At 48.6% G+C, this 13,943-nt stretch overlaps 1 long non-coding RNA gene across 1 annotated transcript in view; it reads right to left on the bottom strand.

Moving 5' to 3' along the window:
* Positions 1-1,535: 1,535 nt before the first annotated feature.
* Positions 1,536-13,943, bottom strand: part of LOC147102410 (uncharacterized) — a 29,953-nt gene continuing 17,545 nt past the window's right edge. Inside the window, exons 2-3 of the long non-coding RNA XR_015073298.1 lie at positions 4,251-4,334; positions 1,536-1,858 (exon numbers count right to left, since the gene is read on the bottom strand). This is a non-coding gene — a long non-coding RNA (uncharacterized LOC147102410). The remainder of the gene's footprint in view (positions 1,859-4,250; positions 4,335-13,943) is intronic.

The following is a 13,943-nucleotide window of genomic DNA, read 5'->3' as shown; positions in this document are numbered from 1 at the left end:
AGACAGTTCGAGGAAAGGCTATTATCAAGGAATGGAATGCATGCTGTGGGGAGACAAGTGACATTGTTTTGTTTAGTTATCTTAATTCTTTAAAATCCAGGAATTGTTTTGCAGTTGTTTATGTGATTTTTTTTTTCTCAATAAACCAGTTTGTTTGACCGTGATAGCTGAATGGAATCGTCCCTGCATAGAACAAGACTGTTAAAGATATCGGGGGGGGTAATTTAGTGAGGTCAGACTCCATGAGGGGGTCATTTTGACTTTGAATGATTGTGTGAAATGGGCGTTATTGAAACAGCCGCCCATTGTACTTCTCTCCCGATTGACCTCAATGGAAATGAAAAGCAGGAGAGATGTACAACGGGCGACTGGTTCGATAACGCCCGCTTTACACTATCGTTCAAAGTCAAAATTACCCTCCCCGAGTGTGGAGCCCCACTAGATGGGACCATAGGTTGGAGGTAGGACTACAACACTGTGAGATGACTCTGTGACCCACGCTCCCATCTAGCAAGGTTCCACATGAGGAAGATCACACAATTGCCCCTTCGGCTCAGTAACACCAATCTCACAGAAGGTGTGGGTTCAAGCCCCACTCCAGGACTTGAGTGCTGCATTGTCAGAGGTGCTGTCTGCTGGATGAGACGTTAAACCAAGGCCCCATCTGTCTGTTCCGATGGATATAAAAATATCTTACAGCACTATTTAAAGAGAGCAGGTAGCTCTCCTGGTGTCTTAGCCAACACTGCCTAAAACTGATTATCTGGTCATTATCTCATTGCTGTTTGTGGGACCTTGCTGTGCACAAATTGGCTGCTGCATTTGCCTATATAATAACAGTGACTTAAAAAAAATAATTAATTGGCTGTGAAGCACTTTGGAACATCCTATGGCCATCAAAGGCACTGCATAACTGCAAGTTCTTTTGCTTAAACCTGGAATGTATTTTCCTCACTTGTTATAGGAACAGGAGGAGGCCATTCAGCCCCTTGAACCGGTTCTGCCATTCAGTGAGATCACAACTGATCTGTACCTCAACTCTATTTAGCCACCTTTGCTCCATATCAAACATCCACTCCCTCCACTCCCAGCGCACCGTGGCTGCAGTGTGCACCATCTACAAGATGCACTGCAGCAACTCGCCAAGGCTTCTTCGACAGCACCTCCCAAACCCGTGACCTCTACTGCCTAGAAGGACAAGGGCAGCAGGCGCATAGGAACACCACCACCTCCAAGTTCCCCTCCAAGTCACACACCATCCTGACTTAGAAGTATATCGCCGATCCTTCATCGTCGCTGGTTCAAAATCCTGGAACTCCCTCCCTAACAGCACTGTGGGAGTACCTTCACCACACGGACTGCAGCGGTTCAAGAAGGCGGCTCACCACCACCTTCTCAAGGGGCAATTAGGGATGGGTAATAAATGCTGGCCTTGCCAGCGACACCCACATCCCATAAAAAATGAATACATTATTTTTTTTTAAATCTCTTGATCCCCTTACCTAACAAAAATCTACCGATCTTAGGCTTGACATTTCATTGAACTCCAGCACTCACAGTCTTTTGTGGGAAGAGAGTTCCAGATTTCCAGAGCTCCAAATACATTATCATACCATCATACTCCAACCATCCCTCCTCCTTTGTTTTGAAATCAAGACTCATTGAACCACCTCCCGCACCAATTCATTCTTTCCCAAGACCTCAATACCATGGAACACCTTACGTCCCTCAGACTTACCACCGCCTTACTCACTTCTTATTTTTAAAGCAGCTTTCAAGAGGGGCTGGATTTCCATCCCCAGTACGACAGGGTTTGCTTAAATTACCAGAACCAGAGCGGTTTGAACGGTTCCCGTTGCTGCGAAACAAACAAAGGCTCAGAATGAAGTTCAGCACATCAGCAAGGAAAGGAGCGAGTCAGCCCTGACTCAATGGGTAGCACTTTGAGCCAGAAAGTCGTGGGTTCAAGTCCCACTCCAGAAACTCGAGCACAAAACTCCAGGCTGACACTCCCAGTGCAGTGCTGAGGGAGTGCTGCACTGTCAGAGGTGCCGTCTTTCAGATGAGACGTTAAACCCAGGCCCCGTCTGCTCTCTCAGGCGGACGTAAAAGATCCCAGGGCCACTATATCGAAGAAGAGCAGGGGAGTTATCCCCGGTGTCCTGGGGCCAATACTTATCCCTTAAATCAACATCACTAAAACAGATGATCTGGTCATTATCACATCGCTGTTTGTGGGAGCTTGCTGTGCGCAAATCGACTGCCGCGTTTCCCACATTACAACAGTGACCACACTTTAAAAAAGTACTTCATTGGCTGTAAAGCACTTTGGGACATCCTGAGGTCGTGAAGAAAGGCGCTGTGTATAAGTGTACCCCCACCCCCGATACCAGCTGAATGTTGAGGCCACACAATTGGTCAAATGATTTACATTGGTACCTGGCCATGTTCTACCCTTCCCCCGCCGCCCCCTCCCCCCGCCACCCCCACCACCACCACCTCCAAGCCTAACCCTCTGACCCATTTTAGACTCGGCAAAAGAAACCAGCCCCACAATCTCTTCTAAACAAATATCTGGTTGTAGGTTGTGGAGTTAAGTGGTAGATTTTAGATGACATAATCCTGTGTGGAACCCAGTGTGGTTGCAGTCCTGTTGGGTTCAGTGGAATGTAACAGTCAGGGCTGAATAATGTGTGGATTGTGATGTTGCATTAATTCCTTGGAGCCTTCACTTGAATAACTCCAGGGAGGAATTACATAGGCTTCTCTCTTCTTAAAAGCCTTATGAGGAAAGGTTGGACAGGTTAGGCTTGTATCCACTGGAGATTAGAAGAGTAAGAGGTGACTTGATTGAAACATATAAGATCCTGAGGGGTCTGGACAGGGTGGATGTGGAGAGGATGTTTCCTCTTGTGGGAGAATCTAGAACTAGGGGTCACTGTTTAAAAATAAGGGGTCGCCCATTTAAGACAGAGATGAGGAGAAATATTTTCTCACAGAGGGTCGTGAGTCTTTGGAACTCTCTTCCTCTGAGGGCGGTGGAAGCAGAGTCTTTGAATATTTTTAAGGCAGAGGTAAATATATTATTGATAAGCAAGGGGGTGAAAGGTTATCTGGGGTAGGCGGGAATGTGGAGTAATCGGATCAGCCATGATCTTATTGAATGGCGGAGCAGGCTCGAGGGGCCGAGTGGTCTACTCCTGCTCCTAATTCCTATGCCCATATGTTATCAGTGTCCTTGTTGTCAAATAATCGAACATCAAATAATAAAGGAAAAACAATGAAAAAATAATTTGCTACACGTTGACTTGGCCTCTGCTTACAATCTCCATCTTGCAGACTGACTGGCTAACCAGCTGTTTAATCGCAACATTGAGATAGCACTTACTATGATAAGGAAACATCTCTTCAGTTCTTACTTGACTCTTTTGGTAGTTACCTGCCTTCGTCCTTGGGTTGTCAAAAAGAAACCGGGGCCAAGGCCGGCCTACAATCTAATTAACGGCCTCAAGTGGCATCATCAACCATGAGAAGGAAGTTGGACAGTTTCCAACTGTCGCCTTGAAATCTGACAATAGAATATTTCCATGGAATATGCCTCAAATGAGGCCAGAGAATAAAATAAATTGTCCTCCCCAATATCTCAGTTGTGACTGTGGTGTCTGGTGATGTACTGAACTCTGCAGAGCACGAATAGTCCCAATTTCATTCCCACACGTGTGCTGTGTTAGCTGGGGGCGGGGGCGCTAGAACTGGCCTGAGCTTCATTGACCTAAGGAGGAAGAGAAAATTCCGTCAGGTTTCTGTCCCATGACCCTTGCTGGAAATCAGGTCGAGGTCAGGCAGCCTGCTGACAACCACCTCCTAGGCTCAGACACGACCGTGGGCCTCTTGGGGGTAGATACCAGGAGGCTGCCGATACCTTTGGAACCGGACTCCACGAGAGTCGCCCCCTGCAGGAGAAGATGGGAGGAGTCCAGGAAGCTGCAACAACGAATATGTAGATCAGACTTACGCTGTAAGTGATTCAAAGTGGGTGGGATCATTCTTATGTGGAGCCAGCACCAGCACAGGCTCAAAGGGCTGAATGGCTTTGTTCCGTGCTTCAGTGGTTCAATGATATAACAGATAAACTCTGACAGACACATGTTTTTGTATTTTATGATTGCCGCCTGTTTAAACACGTTGGGGAACACGGACTCCCGAGACCATATTATGTTGGTGTCATAAAAAAGGAGCCAGATAAATACCTGGTTGAAGGGGTTGGAGTTTAATGCAGATACAAATGCAGTAATCCTGTTGGGAATCCATTACAGTTGCAGTCCTGTTGGGACCTGTGGAATACAAACGGTCAGGGGTGAATAATGTGTGGATTTTAATGTTAAGACTATTGCCTTGGAGTCTTCCTTTGATTAACACTCAGGGTCATAGACTTCTCTCTCAGCCTTGGCTCAGTGGTCACACTCTCACCTCTGACACCAAAGGTCGTGGCTTCAAGCTGTGAGAGCTGAGCGCATAATCAAGGCCGAGGCTCCAGTTCAGTGCCGAGGGAGTGCAAGGTTTCATCTTTCGGATGAGACATTAAACCGAGGCCCCGTCTGCATTCTCAGTGGATGTAAAAGATCCCACGGCGCTATTCGAAGAAGAATACGGGAGTTCTCCTGGTGTCCTGGCCAACATTTAGTCATCCCAGAACATAGGAACAGGAGGAGGCCATTCAGCCCCTCGAGCCTATTCCCCCATTCAATGAGATCACGGCTGATCTGCGACCTAACTCCATCCACCTGCCTTGGCTCCATATCCCTTAATACCCTTGGCCAACAAAAAATCTATCGATCTCAGATTTAAAATGATTAATTGAGCTAGCATTTACTGCTTTTTGTGGGAGAGGGTTCCACACTTCCACCACCCTTTATGTGAAGAAGTGTTTCCTAACTTCTCTCCTGAATGGCCTGGCTCTGATTTTAAGGTGGTGTCCCCTTGTCCTAGACTCCCTCACACCAGCGGAAAAAGTTTCTCTCCAACGATCAATTCTAAAAACAGGATAGTTGCTCATTTCTTCTTCTTAGGCAGTCCCTCGGAACCGAGGATGACTTGCTTCCATTTTAAAAATGAGTTCTCGGGTGACTGATGAGTCCAATGCGGGACCTACAGTCTCTGACACAGGTGGAGCAGACGGTGGTTGAAGGGGCGGGTGGGTGGGGTGCTTGGGGTGCGTGCACTCCTTGCGCTGCCTGCGCTTGGCTTCGGCTTGCTCCTGGCGAAGAGACTCAAGGTGTTCGGCGCCTTCCCGGAAGAACACCAACGTTGGTGCGCCTATCCTGCTAATGGATTTGCAGGATCTTGCGGAGGCAGCGTTGGTGGTACCTCTCCAGTGCTTTGAGGTGCCTGCTGTACATGGTCCATGTCTCTGAGGCATACAGCAGGGCAATTATCACTGCTGCGCTGTAGACCATGAGCTTAGTGCCGGGTTTGAGGTCCTGGTCTTCAAACACTCTCTTCCTCAGGCGACCAAAGGCTGCACTGGCACACTGAAGGCGGTGTTGGACTTCGTCGTCGACGTCTGCCCTTGTTGACAGTAGGCTCTCAAGGTATGGAAAGTGGTTCACGTTGTCCAAGGCCTTGTCGTGGATTTTGATAATCGGGGGGCAGTACTGTGTAGAGGACCTTTGTCTTACGGATGTTTAGTGTAAGGCCCATGCTCTCGTATGCTTTGGTGAAGGTGTTGACGATGGTTTGGAGTTCGACCTCCGAGTGAGCGCAGACGCAAGCGTCGTCTGCATACTGTAATTCGACGACAGAGGATGGGACCACCTTGGATCTGGACTGGAGGTGACGGAGGTTGAACAGTTTCCCGTTTGTTCTGTAAATTAGCTCCACTCCAGCGGGGAGCTTACTGAGGGTTGCTGTTTGTGGGACCTTGCTTTGCATAAATTGGCTGCTGTTTTTTGCCTGCATTACAACAGTGACCACAATTCAAATGTCATTCATTGACTGTGAACTGTTTTGGGACGTCCTGAGGATGTGAAAGGCATAAATAAATGCAAATTCTTTCTGTTATTTCTTAAAAGCATTACCAAAGATCATTAACCTCTCAAAGGAAAATAACTTTACAGACAGTATTGCAGCCTCAAATTTCAAACTCTATCTTGCAGACTTGCTGGCTTGTCTAGTCTGGATGTAACAGACTGCCTAATTGAAAGATTGGTATTGCATTTACTAATGATAACAGAAATAAATATTTATATTTAAATTGTTTATCATGACAGTGGATGTGGACTGTTGGAAAAAGCAAACTCAATGAGAATTCATGCTCCTGATCACTGTCCTTTGATGAGAAATGCATCGAAAGACTTTCAACTGGGAACTGGATGAATACTTGAAGGGGAAAAATCTGCAGGGCTATGGGGAAAGAGCAGGGGGAGTGGGACTAATTGGACAGTTCTTTCAAACAGCCGGCACAGGCACGATGGGCCGAATGGCCTCCTTCTGTGCTGCGTCATTCTGTGTGTGTTCACATTAGGCAAGGACAAGACCGGGCTCAGCAGGGATGCTACCAAGACCCCAATAGGCTGCTAACACTCACTGTTTGGGCGAGTACATGCACAAAGGTCACTTGGACGCAGCAGTCGAGTGTGACTGCCACCGCAGAGGTATACCGGAGGCTCAGTGCCATCAGCAGGAGCAAAAAAGCAACTTAAAAATAAAGAATAAAAGAAGTAGTACACATAAATAAGCGCAAAATAAACCTCTGATCAACCTACAATTTATTTGAATGTGTTTTCCATATTTGGTTCTGGGACTCTCAGGCTAATTAACGCTATTCGCTTGTCTGGAGAGCCTCGGCCTATGCATGGAGTGTCGCTCTGATAGGGTGGGTAGCCAATTCCTGCTCTGTACACGCAGCACTGGGGGCAATTGTTGCGGGTGATTGTGAGGGGGCAATTGTTGCGGGTGATTGTGAGGGGGCAATTGTTGCGGGTGATTGTGAGGGGGCAATTGTTGCGGGGCAATTGTTGCGGGTGATTGTGAGGGAGCAATTGTTGTGGGTGATTGTGAGGGGGCAATTGTTGCGGGTGATTGTGAGGGGGCAATTGTTGCGGGGCAATTGTTGCAGGTGATTGTGAGGGAGCAATTGTTGCAGGTGCGTGTGAGGGGGCAATTGTTGCGGGTGATTGTGAGGGGGCAATTGTTGCGGGGCAATTGTTGCGGGTGATTGTGAGGGAGCAATTGTTGCGGGTGATTGTGAGGGGGCAATTGTTGCGGATGATTGTGAGGGGGCGATTGTGAGGGGGCAATTGTTGCGGATGATTGTGAGGGGGCGATTATGAGGGGGCAATTGTTGTGGGGCAATTGTTGCGGGAGATTGTGAGGGGGCAATTGTTGCGGGTGATTGTGAGGGGGCAATTGTTGCGGGTGATTGTGAGGGGGCAACTGTTGCGGGGCAATTGTTGCGGGAGATTGTGAGGGGGCAATTGTTGTGGGTGATTGTGAGGGGGCAATTGTTGCGGGTGATTGTGAGGGGGCAATTGTTGCGGGTGATTGTGAGGGGGCAATTGTTGCGGGTGATTGTGAGGGGGCAATTGTTGCGGGTGATTGTGAGGGGGCAATTGTTGCGGGGCAATTGTTGCGGGAGATTGTGAGGGGGCAATTGTTGCGGGTGATTGTGAGGGGGCAATTGTTGTGGGTGCGTGTGAGGGGGCAATTGTTGCTGGTGATTGTGAGGGAACAATTGTTCCGGGTGATTGTGAGGGGGCAATTGTTGCGGGGCAATTGTTGCGGGAGATTGTGAGGGGGCAATTGTTGTGGGTGATTGTGAGGGGGCAATTGTTGTGGGTGCGTGTGAGGGGGCAATTGTTGCTGGTGATTGTGAGGGAACAATTGTTCCGGGTGATTGTGAGGGGGCAATTGTTGCGGGGCAATTGTTGCGGGAGATTGTGAGGGGGCAATTGTTGCGGGAGGTTGTGAGGGGGCAATTGTTGCTGATGATTGTGAGGGGGCAATTGTTGCTGGTGATTGTAACTCTGCTATAAAGCATTCACTCTCACTTTCCCCTCAGTCTCTTGTAGTAATGTAGGTCAACACATACAGCAGCTGTAACTCTCACCAGCTTGTTTAGCGATCCCAAAGCTATAAGGGCTGATAAGTGGCAAATAACATTCACGCCGTGCAAGTGCCAGGCAATGACCACCTCCAACAAGAGAGAGTCTAACCACCTCCCCATGACATTACCACGGTCGAGACACAGAGTGGGTGTGTCAGCCCCACGAGGAGGAGCGATGGGGAAAAGAGCAAGGGGTACAGGTGCCCTGACAGGACTCTACTCTGACAGAGGGTCGAATCCCAGAACGCTAACCCACCTCCCCTTCCCCCCAGAACCCCTCCTCATCTCACCGTCGCCCCTTGCTGTAAAGAAAAATAGGGGGAAGATTCAGCAAAGGTCTGAAGGCATCTAACAATCTCCTGCATTTTCTTTCCAGCTGGCTGCAGCTCACTGAACACATTAGCTTCCCGTGACTGGAGCATCTGTTGTGGTGTTTGTTTCTCTCTCTGTCCTCCGTGGTTTCTTTTTATGATCCTACTAAAACATTGGGTTATCTTTCTTTTGACTTCTGAGGCAGGGTCCTAGACCCCCACCGTCTCCCACACCCACCCGCCCAAAGTTAACCCATCATCTCCCTTCACTGATTCTGTCTGACCTGCTGCCTATTTCCAGCAATTTGTTTTTTCAGTTCGTGTTGCTAATTTCTACCATTTGCCGGTTCTTCCTTGTTATTTTGTAAATGTCGGAAAGTGAATTCACGTTTTTTTTGCACCGGAGTGTCTTGCACACAATGCAGGTTAAAACCTTCCATCGCCAGTGAGATACTGAATTGTTGACTCGGCACAGCGAGGCCCGTGTGATGTTTGCGTTCGTCTTGCACACCTTGGCTGTTTGTATGGCATTGGTACTTCGCTCCGCCGTCCATGCCAACGTCAACCCACAGTGGCTGCTAGAAATTGAGTGAAATCGATTCGAAGCGACGCCTTCTAATATTTGCTTCATTCCCTTTCTGTACGGAAAATGATGCCTGACTCGTGCCGGGCAGAAGTCACGAAGCAACCGTGTTCGCAAGCCTGCGGCCTATCAAGGTGTCGGCCGTGTCCCTAAGTTGGTCGCGCTCTCGCCACTGAGTCAGAAGGTCGTGGGTTCATCAGTCCCACTCCAGAGACTTGAGCGCAAAAATCGAGGCTGACACTCCAGTGCAGTGCTGAGGGAGTGCTGCACTGTCGGAGGTGCCGCCTTTCGGATGAGACGTTAAATTGAGTGCCTGCCCTTTCAGATGGACGTAAACGATCCGATGGCACTATTCAAAGAGGAGAGTTCTCCCTGCAGTGTATTCTCCTCTTCAATAGTTATCTCTCAACCAACATCACTAAAACAGATTATCTGATTATTATCTCATTGTTGTTTGTAGGAGCTTGCTGTGCGCAAATTGGCTGCCGTGTTTCCCACATTACAACAGTGACTACACTTCAGGAATACTTAACTGGCTGTAAGGCGCTTTGCGATGTCCTGAAAGGCGCTATATAAATGCAAGCCTTTCTTTTTCTTTTAACTCTCGTTGACACTGATGGTTGTAGCACTGTCCCACCTCAGAATGTTCTCCTTAGAGCAGAGAAGGTTCAGAGGAGATTTGATAGAGGTGCTCTAAATCATGAGGACAAGAGTAGATAGAGAGAAACTGTTCCCATTGGCGGAAGGGTCGAGAACCAGAGGACACAGATTTAAGGTGATTGGCAGAAGAACCAAAAGCGAGATGAGGAAAAACGTTTTCACTCAGCGAGTGGTTAGGACCTGGAATGCACTGCCTGAGAGGGTGGTGGAGGCAGATTCAATTGTGGCTTTGAAAAGGGAGTTGGATAGGTACCTGAAGGAAAAGAATTTGCAGGGCTACGGGGAAAGGGCAGGGGGAGTGGGACGAGCTGAAATACTCTTGCAGAGAGCCGGCACGGGCTTGACGGGCTGAATGGCCTCCCTCCGCGCTGTAACCATTCTCTGATTCTACGAGTCACTTTTTACAGAACGCGAATGTACAAATCGGATTATGGTGCGGCCCTCAAAAGGGTTAATGGTGTGCTGGGAATCAGGCATTGACACAGCTGCAATTGCTCAGCGTGATCAAACTGAAGTGGAACAGCTCTGGGGCTTGTGACGCCGCCAAACTTGTAGGAGCAGTTGTACGACGGGCATGCCCGCTTTCCCCAGCCTCTGCTGAAGGGCCCGTTCTGCTGGTGTCAGTCAGGGAGGAGATCTGTGGGGACGAATGAAGACCAGCTCAGGGGGCGGGCGAACGTGAAGCTGAGGGCCGGGGGCAGGGTGGGGGAGGGTCGTTGTTGTTGGCACTCCATTAAGGCATATCTTATCGAGGATAAAGTGCTATCAGTGATGTGCCCAGGAAGGACCCGATAGTCCCACCCTCCAGTATGAATGTGCCCCTGTGTGTGTGTCCTGGGGAAGGGGAGACAATACTTGGGTCGAAGCAAAAGCACAAGGCTGAATAGGGAAGATTTCCAGTTAGAACAGGATAAATCCTGCTACATTTGGCCCACAAGCAGGTGGCCTCGTGTTGGGTTTGTTTTTTGAGGGAGCATTACAATGTCTCTCTATCGCCCTCTGCTGTTACACAAAACTTCTCTCCACAGAACCAACTCTCGGGCTGGACTTGTCCCGTGAGGCTTGAAGGATGGTCACATTTTTTTTTAAAAAGAGGTGATGTCATCTAGTAAAAGGAAATGAATCATTGCCCAGCCTTATCCCTGGCCGTGTGACTCAGTCCTTTGTCAAACAGGAATAAACCACAATGAAAGGAAGGGGCCCCCCTCTCTGATGCTGAGAGGGCAGAGGATCAGATTTCCCTTGTGCAATTTCACAAGCATTTTAATTAAAAAAAAATAAACTGAATGGGTGGCAGGAATGGTGCAATGAGAAAGGATGTGTGGAAATCTGCGTCTTGCTTGCTCTCCATCTCCATCTGCGTGTTGCAATATTTACTCCCCCTCCCTCCCTCCATCACACTTTTAACAAAAAGAGTCACTGACATCCTTAGAAAGTGTCTGATAAACTCTTTTTGAAGCCATTGTCTTCGACCCCCACCAAAAACTCCGTTGCCCAGCCACCGATAAAAGAAAGACTTGCATTTCTGTAGCGCCTTTCACGACCACCGGACGTCCCAAAGCGCTTTACAGCCAATGAAGTACTTTTTGAAGTGTGTTGTGTCTGTGTACAATAAGACACAGACTGCAGGAGAACGGTACAACAGGTGTTTACTCAACGTGGCTCACACGGGAACTGATCTGTACAGATTACTACTCAGTGCTATATACAGGTGTGGTCACTGCCGGTACTGCAGTATACATGAGCTGTAAAAGATAGTTCCCCCCCTTAAAGGTATATACATTACAATTCCTCCCCTTTTAGATTAACAGTACCATAACACTCATTTAACAATTAAATATCAAACTAATTACAATTAACACTTTTAACATGCAACATTAGCTGAAAATAGTCTATTTATATATTCAGTCTTTGGGGAGGCTTCCTGATCCTTTCTGGATAGCGCCTTTCCCGAGTGTCTTGCTCTTGGTGCGGAGGCAATTCTGGCCCCCTGTCGTCGGTTGGTTCATCAGCTTCCGATGCTACTGTTTCTGAGGTAGATGCGACCTGTACGTCGGGTTCATCACCAGGTACGTATGGGCGAGGCATGGGGTTGACTTGTTCCTGTGACTCCAGGATCTGGTCAGCATGGCGTCTCACGATGCTCTCCCCAACGTCCACTGTGTACATTAGTGGGCCCTGCCGTGTGCATATCGTTCCTGGCTGCCATTTTCTGTTCGGTAGTCGCGGGCCAAGACTGGTTGCCCTACATTGAAGCTCCTTGTTGGCTTCTCATGGATGTGCTGGAATTGCTTACTCTCAACATCTCTTCGTACGTTTGGTCTGAGCAAATCCAGGCGAGATCTTAACCTTCGGTTAAAGAACATCATGGCAGGGGCCTGGTTGGTGACTGCATGTGTCGCATTCCGGTAGGCGAACAGGAAATTGCCCACCTTGTGCTGCAGCGGAATGTTGTCATTGTACATAGCCTTTATTGCCTTCTTAAAGGTTTGTACGAACCTCTCAGCCAATCCATTTGTGGCTGGATGATACGGGGCGGATGTGTAATGCCTTACCCCATTCTTTTTCAAGAACCTCCGGAACTCTTCGGACACAAACTGTGGTCCGTTGTCGGAGCAAATCTGTTCTGGCAAGCCATTCCTGGCAAAAATGGTCCGTAGGACTGCAATAGTTTTCTCCGTGGTGGTGGAGGACATTTTGATGACCTCAGGCCATTTCGAGTGCGCATCCACGGCTATTAAAAACATTGAGTCCATGAATGGACCAGCAAAATCAATATGCACCCATTGCCATGGAGATGAGGGCCACTCCCATGGGTGTAGAGGGGCCTGTGGTGGTGCATTTTGGACTTTCTGGCATCCTGAGCAGCTCTTGGTCAGGTCCTCGATTTGTTTATCGATTCCCGGCCACCACACATAAGCCGTGGCTAGGCTTTTCATTTTTACCCCTCCCAGATGACCCTCATGAAGCTCATTGAGCACTCTATCCCTTAACTTGGGTGGAATTACCACTCGGGATCCACACATCAAGGTCCCCCGGCACACTGACAGCTGTTCTCTCCTTGTCGAGAATGCTGGCAACAGTGAGTCGCCATGTGCTGGCCATCCCTTCACCGTCAAATCATATACCCGAGACAGTGTCGGGTCATTTCGGGTTTCCTTTTCGATACAAGCGTTAGTTACCGGTAGGTATTCAACTATAGTCGAATGGAATATTTCGACAGGATCCACTGCTGGTGCTTCCTCCGCAGTAGGCAGTGGCAGGCGTGATAGCCCATCAGCATTTCCATGCTGTTTCGTGCCCTTATATTCAATCTCATAGTGGTGCGCCCCTAGAAAAAGTGACCATCTTTGTAGTCATTGCGCAGTCATCACCGGAACGCCCTTCTTTGGATTAAAAATGGAGACAAGAGGCTGGTGATCAGTCAGCAAGGTGAATTTCTGTCCGTGCAGATAGTGATTGAACTTTTTCACTCCCCACACTAGGCTGAGGGCCTCCCTGTCAATCTGAGCGTAGTTACGCTCGGCTGAGGTTAGTGATCGTGACGCAAAGGCTATTGGCCTCTCTGAGCCGTCCGAGAATTTGTGCGACAGCACCGCTCCAATGCCGTAGGGTGACGCATCACATGCCAACCGAATTGGTAATGCCGGGTTGTAATGGGCCAATACCTCTTTCGATGTGATTAGTGTTTTGCTCTTCTGGAAAGCTCGTCTACATTCGTCACTCCACTTCCATGGCACCCAAGTTTGCAGTAGGGTGTTCAGTGGGTGTAGTATTGTAGATAAATTTGGCAAGAACGTATGGTAGTAGTTTACCAGCCCGAGGAACGACCTCAGTTGTGACACATTTTCCGGTGCTGGAGCCTTGACTACTGCCTCAATCTTCTCTGGGGACTTATGTAACCCCTCTTTATCGATAACGTGGCCACAATACGAGATCTGTTTTCTAAAAAACTCGCATTTGGGACGGTTAGCTCGGAGCCCATATTCCTGCAATCTAGTGAGCACCTGCTCCAGGTTGGCAAGGTGATCACTGTCATTTTCGCCCGTGACCAGGATGTCGTCCAAATAACACTGGGTCCCTGCGATCCCTTGCAGGACTTGTTCCATTGCCCTCTGCCAAATAGCCGGAGCTGATGCTACCCCGAATACCAGCCGGTTGTATTGGTAGAGACCTTTATGGGTGTTGATTGTGAGGTATTTTTTTGATGCTTCTTCTACCTCCATTTGCAGATACGCCTGGGCCAGATCAATCTTAGTGAAGCGTTTCCCTCCAGATAGCGAGG

This window comes from Somniosus microcephalus, chromosome 22, assembly GCF_052327205.1.
Source record: "Somniosus microcephalus isolate GS21.2 chromosome 22, FLI_Smic_1.0, whole genome shotgun sequence".
Classification (NCBI taxonomy): Eukaryota; Metazoa; Chordata; class Chondrichthyes; order Squaliformes; family Somniosidae; genus Somniosus; species Somniosus microcephalus.
The sequence above is the reverse complement of the archived record's forward strand: the minus strand, read 5'-3'. Positions and strand labels throughout refer to the sequence as shown.